The 10,776-nt window shown below is 46.3% G+C and overlaps 1 protein-coding gene across 9 annotated transcripts in view; it reads left to right on the forward strand.

The window, feature by feature from the left end:
- NTNG2 (netrin G2) overlaps window positions 1-10,776 on the forward strand; it is a 136,396-nt gene that overhangs the window by 41,735 nt on the left and 83,885 nt on the right. The window contains exon 1 of one of the 9 annotated variants that reach the window (XM_061603836.1): window positions 7,077-7,414. The exons of 7 other annotated variants lie outside the window; for them this stretch is intronic. The gene's annotated coding sequence lies outside the window, so the exon portion shown is untranslated. Of the gene's footprint in view, window positions 1-7,076; window positions 7,415-7,596; window positions 7,977-10,776 lie in introns of those variants that run through there. One more of the 9 variants, XM_061603837.1, reaches the window with a different exon arrangement.

Raw genomic sequence — 10,776 nt, forward strand, 5'->3', positions numbered from 1 at the left:
TTGTTCATTCTGTGTCTCCCTATCTCAAACCACAGTTTCATCCCCCCCCCAAAGAAAAGCTGGGTAGAACTGTGTCATCAGCCCTAAATTCTGATGGGTTTCTTCCATTCAGAACTCCAAGTATTTCCCACCCAATAAGTCCTATGGAGGGCTGTCAGACAGACAGATAAAAGGTATGACCACATCAGCATTTGTAACAATATGAATTGGTGCCTGTAGTGGAACAACTACATCAGATGAGACTGAGTTTTGATTATAATTCATGTACCTTCCCCCCCCCAATCAGTCACTTGTTTAATCTAACTAAATGAGTGGATTAAATTTAGTTGAGAGACAGTGCACTGTTGGGGTTAGAATATCAAACTAGAGCCAGCAACTGTAGGCCTGAGCTAAAACAGCTGCCCATAATTAACCACCCCATATGTGGCTGTTGCAGTGCCCACTTTCAGGTAGGGATTTTTTTTTTAAGGAAACTGACCCAATTTACAATTCCCAGACTAATAAGTGCATCGGAATGTGGCTGTCCTTGAGCACATTTCTGGATTTCCGCCATACAGTCCTTGGCTGGAAAAAAAGTATTAAAAATGCATTTTAAAAACTACATATTTTAGGTTTAAATGAAAATGTGTAAGTTATGATGAAATGTGTTTAAAACAGAGAAAAAATGTGCACTTAGTAAACACAAAATTGCACTCAAAGATGCAAATGTGCATGCAAGCTTTTTGTTATTATTGTTTAAGCAGATGGATGCAGAATCATGATGGAATGGACTTATGGATTAATTTATGTGAAACTGACAGGGACTGGAAATAGACTGATCCATCCATCCCTAGTTTTGTGGGCTGTGATTCAACTCCTGAAATGTTTTGGGAGAGGGGCTTAGCACAGCAGCAGTGGAGCGTCTTCTCTCTCCCCTCCCTTTTCCCTCTCTCTTTCCATACCATGGCGGCAGTAGAGTCCCGTCCCCCCATGCCTTTCCCATGCTAGTATCATTTCTAGGGGCACTCTGAGAACAGGTGAAGACAAATAGCCAGGGCTCCAAACCTACAGCAGTGCGGACAGCATTTCTTTAACTTGATTTTAAAGAGAGAGAAAAATGAGGGAGGGAGGAAACCCTGGCTGTCCCCACAATTTGCCCCTTCTTGTCTCCCCTGTCCCAAGCAGCACAAAATGATGCGCACTGTTCACCCTGGGTTCCTTTAGCTCATTTCACGGTACACACACCCCCAATAAAATTGGAGAAAGCAGACATTGGGGCAAAAGCAGCACCCAGGTTCCAACCCCTACTCAGCTTGGAAGGCATGTAATTATCTCTCAACCTAGCCTACCTTGAAAGGCTGTTATGAAGATAATTCTTTTGTGGGGCCTTGTGTACCATGTACACTACCCTGGACTCTGTGGGTGAAGGCTGGGATAAAAAGGGATGAAATAAGCAAACAATCCAGCCCCCAATTCAGATGTTAGCAAATCATTTAGGAACATAGGAAGCTGCCTTATGCTGAGCCAGGCCATTGGCACATCTAGCTGAGTACTGCCTGCTCTGACTAGCAGTGGCTCTTCCAGGATTTCAGAGAGGCATTTTTCTAATCTGGAGATGTTGGGGATTGAACCTGGGACCTTCTGCATGTAAAACATGTGGTTTGCTACTGAGCTATGGCATCAAGGGTTCCTGTATTACACACTTTGGGGATCACTGAATGAATAAGCTGTTAACCACTGATTGCCTGTACATTTATTTTGGTGGCCAAACTTCTCAGTGATTGCCTGTTTTTGTTTCTTGTTTGTAAAATATGGCCTCTGAAGCCCCTTGTGTTGTGTGAGCAGATTTTGAATGGTCTCATACACACACTGTCCCCTCCTCCGCTGCCCTTCATGGTAGAAGTGGATAAGCACTGACAAGGCATTCCACTGGATTTTACCCAGAAACAAGGCAAGATGTAGTGAGGTTTTCTTTGTACCATGACGTGCGCAGAATATATTCATAACTGGGTCAATTATCTGGGAATCGTTGCATGCACGCCTGGAAGAAAGCATGTGTGTGCCTGTATAAATATCCAGCTCTACTTCCCACCCCCCACGTTATGGCTGAGCAGATCACCTGCTCAGCAGAGAATAAATGTTCAGCCCTGTGTAAAAATAAAAGTTTTTTTAAAAAAAGTGAGGAGAGAGAGTGGAAGGGAAGCAGGAAGGAAGGGGGGAAAGTACAACTCAACTGTCTTCTAGAGCTAGCTGATTATGCATTTTCCACATCAAATTGTCAGCATTTATTAAATTACTTCACTCATTACGAACATGTTGTTCAGCTACTTACCTAAAAATCTTTTCCATCCTTGTCATCTCCATTAGAACTGATATGCACCTGGCTGTAAACGCTGTGGTTTGAACAAGAACTGATGGGGGGAGGGGGAAATGCACGCGCATTCAGACACACCTGATTTCAGTGTGCAATTCCTGTTTCATGTTCCCCAAGTTCAACACCAGCTGATGGCCTCCTCTGACTAAAGCGGAGCATGATCCTGAGAAGAGGAGGGAGTGTCCTTTAAAAACAATCAAGCACACACTCTCTGGCAGGACTGGATAACTGGAGACCCACTGAACAAAATGCAGTTTGCTGACCATGCAGGTGCATGGCAGCCTCAATACCTCCCTCCCTGTTTTTTTGCCGTCTCCAGCAGACAGCAAAACTAGGAGGCTTCTTGGGCTCTGGGAGCAGACACAGCTCAGTGTCAGAGCAACTGCTGTGCGTGCAGAAGGTCTAAGGTTTAATCCCCAATGGCATCTCCAAGTAGGGCTGGGAAAGATTTCCTGCCTGAAACCCTGGTGAGCTGCTACTGATAATGTAGACAATAGCAAGCTGGAAAGACTGATAGTCCGACTTGGTATAAGGCAATATGCCACATTACTGTTTTTCCTTTAGGGACAGGAACATAGGAGGTTGCCTTATACTGGTCCTTCTAGCCCACTGTTGTCTACACTGACTAGCAGTGGTTCTTCAGGCAGGGAGCCTCTCCCCCCCTACTAGGAGATGATGCCACTGAGGATTGAACCTGGGCCTGTGGTGCAATAGAACCCTAGATCAGTGGCTGAGCAGCTGCTTTGCATGCGGAAGGCCCCAGGTTCAGTCCCCAGCATCTCCAGTAAAAAAGGGCCAGATTGTAGATAATGGGAAGGACCTCTGCCCTGAGACTCATCAGAGTAGACAATAATGAGCTACGCAGATAAAGAGTCTGTCCTGATAGAGTGATATAAGGCAGCTTCCTGTGGTGAGCTACACCACTGTGTGGGCCATCTCTAGAGAAAATAAGGAGCCAGAACATATGGGCTCAGTAGGAACCGCATCTTATTGCCCTTTGTAAGGAAGTCTGCTTTTTTTCAACAGAGATACTAAGAGGCATGTCTTAAGATCCATGACGGTATCACTGCTGAATGCTTAGATGTCTGTCAGTGTTAAGTCAATTTAATTCCTGTTACCAGTGGAACCTATTACCCTTAGAATCGATGTTTAAAGATCCCTGTTGGTGGTGTAAAGCAAACCAGTACTAGAGAAATAACAGCACACACACACACACAGAGTCCTGCTGCAAAGCAGAGTGAGTCAGCTGTCCCATTTGGGGACACCATTAAGGGCAGCAGTCTAATCAGTCGCAACCTACTAGGGCACAATCTATTGTAATCACTGAAATAAGAGGAAACCCCTGTTCATTTTAGTGGGGTTTTGAGCTGGAAAGCTTATCTGTGGATTAGGCCACATTAGCAGGAGGAGGAGGGATGGGGAGGAGATTCAGTTCAAATTTTAATGCAAACCTACCTAATTTGTACTTCCTAAAACTATATGTGAAGGGAAATGCAATTGTCCTTCAGAAAGTGCACTTTTCTGAATTTTGCAATGCAGTTCTCCAACCACAAAATGTGTACAAAAATGCATATATTATGGGAAAGTATGCCTCTGTTAGTGAATATAACATACAAAAATGTATTGTATTAGGGAACATTGCTTGCAAAAAAAAGTGCATATTGGGCAAAATTGCATCCAAAAATGTGTACATTGGGAGAAATGCACACTAAAATGCTGACAAACTTTCATTAGGACTTTTTTAAAAAATGCAAACCAATGTGGAAAACTAAACTTAAGAGTGGAAAAATGAGAAACTGAGAGAAACCAAAAATTGACAGATCCATCCACCCCTAGGAAAGAAGTACTGTTCAGAGCAGTACTTTTTTTCTCAAATGGATCACGTGAAAATTACAGAGGGTCTTGGTGAACTACTTAAAGGATTTTTCTGCCTGTTGTAGCAATTGTAATAAGATGTGCCAGATCATATTCCATATTATATGCCATATTCCAATACAATAAAAGAAATAAAAGAAGCAATAGAAAATACAATTAAAATGGCCACCAACTTGGATGGCTTTAAAAGAGGATTAGACAAATTCATAGAGGCTAAAGCTATCAATGGCTACTATCCCCGAAGGCTATGCTCTGCCTCCATGGTAAGAGGCAGCAGGCTTGTGAATACCAGTTGCTGGAAATCTCAGGAGGGGAGAGTGCTCTTGCAGTCAGGTCCTGCTTGCGGACCTCCCAGGGGCATCTGGTTAACCACTGTGAGAACAGGATGCTGGACTAGATGGGCCCCCTTTGACCTGATCCAGCAGGCTCTTCTTAGGTTCTTATGTGCTGCCTCCCATCTTCAACCACAAATCCACAGACACGTAGTGGACCACCTGAATGAAGCTGGTCCACAGGCACAGCTTGGAAACCTGAGATTGATTGATTGATTGAATTTGTATCCCACCCTCCCTTCCAAAGGAACCCAGGGGAGCAAAGATGAAAACCAAACAATTTAACACACACAAAAAAGTATTTTGAAGTATTCTAAAATCATGATTAAAACAGTTCAGATTTTGAGTTTTTCCATCACAGGCACCAAAGTGCTTTGGGCTAGCCCAGTTCAGAGAAGTGCCTTAAGAGTTTGTTGTACAGAAAAGTTGTGGAAGTTTTCCAGCACAGTAGGAAAAGAGAGGAAGGGGATGGAAGTGGAGGCAGCAATAAACAGGGAAGCGATATGCAGTTCCTGCAGTCAAACATGTGTAGCATGCTAGTATTTGTCTGGTGCTTAGAGGAAGGGCCGTTAGCTCAGTGGCAGTGCATCGACTTTGCATGCAGAAGGTCCCAGGTTCAGTCCCTGATGGCATCTCCAGGTAGGGCTGCCTGAAACCCTGGAAAGCTGCTGCCAGTCAGTGTAGATAATACCAAGCTACATAGACCAATGGTCTCATTCAGTGTAAGGCACCGTCTTATTCCTGGGAAGGGCTGTCCCTCAGTTGTAAAGTATCTGCTTTGCATGCAGGTTCATCCCAGGTTCAGTCTCTGATGACGTCTCCAGATATGGTTGCCTGAGACCCTGGAGAGCTGCTGCCAGTCAGTGTAGACAGTACTGAGCTAGATGGTCTGACTCAGCGTAAGGCAGCTTCCTCTGTACCTATGTCCCTCATCATTATGATGGGGCTTTTTGCCCTCTTTTATGTAGCTTTGATGGGCTTATGACCTCCAGATGATCTGTTTATTCAGCATTCACCCCGATTTGCTTGCACAAAGCTTATACAGTGGTGACCACATCCAGTTTTTATTGAGCATTCATTCTGATTTGTTTGCTGGAGGGTTATATGATAATGAGCCTTCATTCTGGCTTGCTTATGGGGCATTTTCCACGCCTTTCCATTAGCCATTCATTCAAACCCCCCTTCTCACTGTATTTGCCGTCACTTTCCAAACCGCAGCAATTCTTTTTAAAAGTGGGTTTGTTACACTCCGGCAACAAAGCACTTTAATCCACTTTATTTGTGCAAGCCTAAATTTACAGTATGTGCTTGAATCCCTCCTGCAAAATACTCAGTCTGGAGGCACCCTTTGTCTTGTTATCTGATTGTTTCCATTACTTTCTGTTTTTGTTGTTGTTTTGCTTATTGCTTTGTTAATTTGATGGCAATTGCTTTAATTGTTGATTTTATGGTTCTTAGCCGCTTTGATTTCTTATGAAGAGAGATCGGAATATACAGTAGCTCTTTTTTTAAAAAAAATAGCTAGAATGTGAATGTTAGTTCAGTTGTGCAGAAATTCTCAGTAGGCGAAGCCCTGTGGATGAGGTCATTCTCCTGCTTTTACCCATAACAGTGCCCCAGATATGCCCCTTGATATAAGACAGGTTAAGGAAGCAAGCAGGGCTTTGGTGGAGTCCTTCTGGGGGGCAGACTCCCAACCTGGTGCCTTCCAGATGTGGCTGCTTCCAGCTTCCGCCATCCCTAACCATTGGCCACACTTGTTTGGGCTGAGGGGATTTGGGTGTCCAGCATCATCTGGAGGGCCACCACTGGTTGTTCTGGGGCACCCTGACCATCTGAAGCAGGCCAAGGGCAAGGCTGTGCACCCCGGCCTGGCATCAGAACTCAGGCAGCAGGGCAGGGATGAGGCCTTGGAAGGAGGGGCAAAAGGCAGGAGAAGCCCTGGCTGGAATCCACAAGCATCTGCTCTGCATGCAGCAGGCCCCAGGTTCCATCCCCAATGGCATTCCAGGTAGGGCTGGGAGAGACTCCTGCCTGAAGCACTGGACAGCTGCTGCCGGTCAGTGTTGACAACACTGAGCTAGATGGACCAGTGATCTGACTCAGGATAAGGCAGCTTCCTGCGTTCCTCAGCCTTGCTGCGTTGTGGCCAAATTACAACCACCCCTTTAGCCTTCCAAAGACAGTACCTTAAGGGGAGGGGGATTCGGAAAGGTTAGGGGACTGGCCCCCCTCTGCGCCCCCCATTCCTTCCTGTTGGAGGGGAAGGCATCCCTTTGATGCCCCCAGGGGAGCAGCATCTCTCCTGCATCGGCTTCCGGGAATTTTGTGCCTGAGTCCTGCGGGAGAGGAGGGAGGCTGGGGAGGGCTGGGCTGGTCAAAAGGAGGCGCTTTGGTCGAGGAGCGCCTTCCGCAGGGAGAGGCCAGGCCAGGGAGTGGCTTTTCCCTCGCCTTGCCTTTCCATTCCCCCTTGGGCTCTGCTGCTGTTTATCTCGTTGGTCCTCTCTCTCAGACTCACGCAGATATACCCACCGGCCTCTTCCCTCCTCCTCCTCCTCTTCTGCCCGGCCCGGGTTGCGTTTCCTCCCCACTGCACCTTTAAGAGCGACCGGGATGGTGGCGGCGGTGTGTGGAAGCCACCCCACAGAGGAAGTTACGCAGCCCGGATCAGGCACGAGGATCAAAGCTCTGTGCTGGTGACTGAAAATGAGGGCCAAAAGGATTTGAAGCTCGGCGCCTGAACTTGCACGGAGAGAGAGCGCGCGATTCCCTCTCTGCACGCAGCCACCCTCGCCCTGCCCTTGAGTGCCAGCGCGGGGGATCGGAGCCGTCCTGCGGGCAGAGAGGAGCCAAGGTTGTTATCTTTTGGGAGGGGGGCGCGCGTGTTTGTGTGTCGCTTTCCCCAGACCAACCCGGGGGGGAGAGGGGGGAGCGTCGGGTGCGTGGGTGGGTGGGGCGAAGGGATGAAGGGGAGCGGGAGCCTCTGGCGGGGCGTTTTCTTTCGGAAAGGAAAAAGTTGAACTTGGCGCTCCCCCCCCTTCCCTGCCGGGCGCCGCCGCCGCCCCCAGATCGCGCTTCGGATGGAAGCCTGAAGGAAGGAGAGATTTAAACGAAAAAGGAGGGAGAAGGAAAGACGGGAGAGAGGAAAGGGGCTCCTGTCCTCCCTCCCCGGTCCTTTTTTGGCCGGGCAATTTGCTCCTTACATCCCTTTGGACCCCCGAAAGCGAGCGGGAGGCGCTGGGCTCCCTAGGGCGCCCCGTACAGAAGGCAGCGAGGCTCGGCTCGGCTCGGCTGGCGTGCGGGGCAGCCGGCCATCCCTCCACCCTACGCGCCGGCGCCTCCATCTGGGGCTCTCTCTCTCTCTCTCCCCACTGCTCCGTCACGCCGCCAGATTCCAGGAGGCGCGGATGCCGCCGGTAAGCCAAGCCGATCCCCACCCGGAGCTGGGCGCGGGCTACCCGGGGCGGGACGGGAGTCCTTCGGGAGGCGCCGCCGCCGCTCAGGAGCTGTCCTTCAGCACTCTCGGGCTGGCACGCAGGTAGATTCCCCAGCAGCAACCGGGCGCCGCCGCCGTGTAGCAGAGGGAGGAAAACTTACCTAACGAGCTGCTCAGCCGGCTGCAGATGCGGCAGGCGCTGTGGTTTGATTCTATTTTACTGCTTTCATGTCTCTCCCCTTAAGAATACACAGGGTGGGGTAGTTTTGTTTGTTTGTCTGTTTTTATGTGCTGGGGAGACACCGTCTCTTATTAACTCGTCCCGATTCCCGCAGCTGACTTCTTTGTGGAGGGCTACTTTTCTCGTGTCTCTGGGCAAAAGTCTCTCAGCAGTCAAAGCAATTAGTATAGTGTTTAGTTACAGGTCTCCCCTCTCTACTTCTCCTTCAACCTTCTGCCTGCCTTTCTCTTCCCAAGCACCCTGTTCATCTGCTGCATTTTGACTAGCCTACACAAACGTTCACATTAAATCTATCATCACCGTCATAATCTTCATCTTCCTAATAGGAAATGAATAAGAACCTTTTTAAGATTCACTCTATTGATAACACCCTGCAGTCCTCTCTCTCTCTCTCTCTCTCTCTCTCTCTCTCTCTCTCTCTCTCTCTCTCAAGTATACTTCCTCCCCATGTATATGCTAACAGCATATCAAAGCTTTCATCTTGTTCAGGCTGATTGTAAGGAAATCATGCACAGATCTCTTTCCCCATTCCACCAGAATTAGGAGGTCTGTTGGCTAAATTTTAAGAACAGGGAGAGAGATCTTAACTTGCCTGGAGTTGAGGTTTTTTGGGGGGGGGTTGTAAAAAAAAACCCAACTACTCATATTAATATTGATTGATTGGGCATAACTCTTTGAAATCCCACCAGTCTCCTGCAGTTTGCTGTTCCTGCCGCTATCTCTCCTACTGCAAGTTTTAAAGACACCATGATCTCCAAAGTATTTTGCTGTTTGGCTTTTAATTTGCAAGCAACTTAATTTGCGTCTCCATGCACATAAACACCCTCCCTCTTTCCCTCCCACAGTGTCTGACTTTTTCGGGTTTCTGAAGCTAAGTTACTTGCATGTTTCTCTACCTTCTGCCAGAGAGTGATGTCATAACCATTGATTTTAAGACCCCAAAAATAAGTTAGTGAGAAGCAAGAGCCCATTGTATTACAATGCCACCTAATTTCCTGTTTTCTATCCGGAGCCCTTGAAATATCTTCATGTAAAAGATCCCTTTGAAAAAGGAACTGGATTTGAGGAGGGGAACACATGGAACCATCTGGGACTAGAAATATATTTAGGATGGTGGCTGCTTGTGAATAAGAGTTCTCTTGTTTCTCCTGGGAACAGAATTCCTTCTCTGAGCTGTTAAATCTGTTATGATAGTGTCTTCATTTCTTCTGTGCATCACACTTAACATCTATTTTCTAACTTTTAAAAAAAGACAACAACAATAACACGATCCATTTGAAGAGGAAAGGGATACAGCCCCCAAAAGCAATCCACCTCCCCCACAAAAAACCCTCCCCTCCCCCCACAATTATTGTGCCATGATCATGCTCAGACTTTTCTTTCTTTCTTTCTTTCTTTCTTTCTTTCTTTCTTTCTTTCTTTCTTTCTTTCTTTCTTTCTTTCTTTCTTTCTTTCTTTCTTTCTTTCACTGCTAGAAAAGGCTGCATTTAATTGCCAAGTGGAACAATCAAGTTTACTTTCTGCACTTAATTCCCCAGCAGGGTGTTGTAACCGCGGGTTGCTTCTTTATTTCAAAAGCATGTTAATCCAATAAAGAAGAAAAAAAGGAAGTCCAGATACCCAGATGAAATCTAATTTTGTGGGGCTGGCTATCAGTCCCTTGTGACTGCTGTGTACTCTTAAAAGAAAATAAAGGCATTGATTTGGCTCTTCCTGGAAAGTGCAGTTTCTTAATAAATATCAGGTGAAGATTTATATTTTTGCAGTAGGAAAGGAACTCCAACCTCAGCCAAGGTTTTAATTCCAAACCATTTTTTTTTTAAAGAAAAAATCTTTGTGCTGTATTATTTGAAGGCAATGCTGGGTAGCTCTTTCCATAAAACACCTGTGATATTCAAAAGTTGAAATGGGAAATTTAATAATGGGACAACCTGCCTGTTTGGCTCTCCGTGCAGACATTCCAAATCAGTTTTAAAAGAAATGTTTGCTGGGATTATGTAGCAATAATCACATTATGTAGCAATGTAACAACATAGCAACTGATATCATAGACACTTTCATCCTTTACTTTCCCTTCCTATCAACCAGCCCCAGTGCAAAATTTATTCTTTCTACATTTTTGAGAATAGATTTGTCAGTTTGGCATAATGTTTCCCCCAGTTGCAACTCTCCAACTTCCCCCCCCCCCCAAAAAAAACCCTGACCCAAAATCAGATGTGGGTTTTTGGATGACAAAACCTTTACGTCTCTTATGTTATTAGCATCATAAGAGCTCATGACAAATTTAATGTGATAAGGAAGCTGATATTTTTTTAATCATTGAAAAGATAGTCCTGATGTCAGCAAGGCTTATAGAGCGATTTCTGTCTCACTCTGTTTCATTATTTCCTCCCCACCCCCAATTTACTCATGACTTTAAAAATAGCAACCAGACTTTGCTTTTTTTGGGAGCTTATTCTGGGCCAAGGCAGTCCAGAGTGGTTCCTCTAAAGATCTAGAGGACGAAGCAGAGAAGGTGGGTCTCACTTTTTGTAACTTG

The sequence above is a fragment of the Rhineura floridana genome, chromosome 20 (assembly GCF_030035675.1).
Source record: "Rhineura floridana isolate rRhiFlo1 chromosome 20, rRhiFlo1.hap2, whole genome shotgun sequence".
Classification (NCBI taxonomy): Eukaryota; Metazoa; Chordata; class Lepidosauria; order Squamata; family Rhineuridae; genus Rhineura; species Rhineura floridana.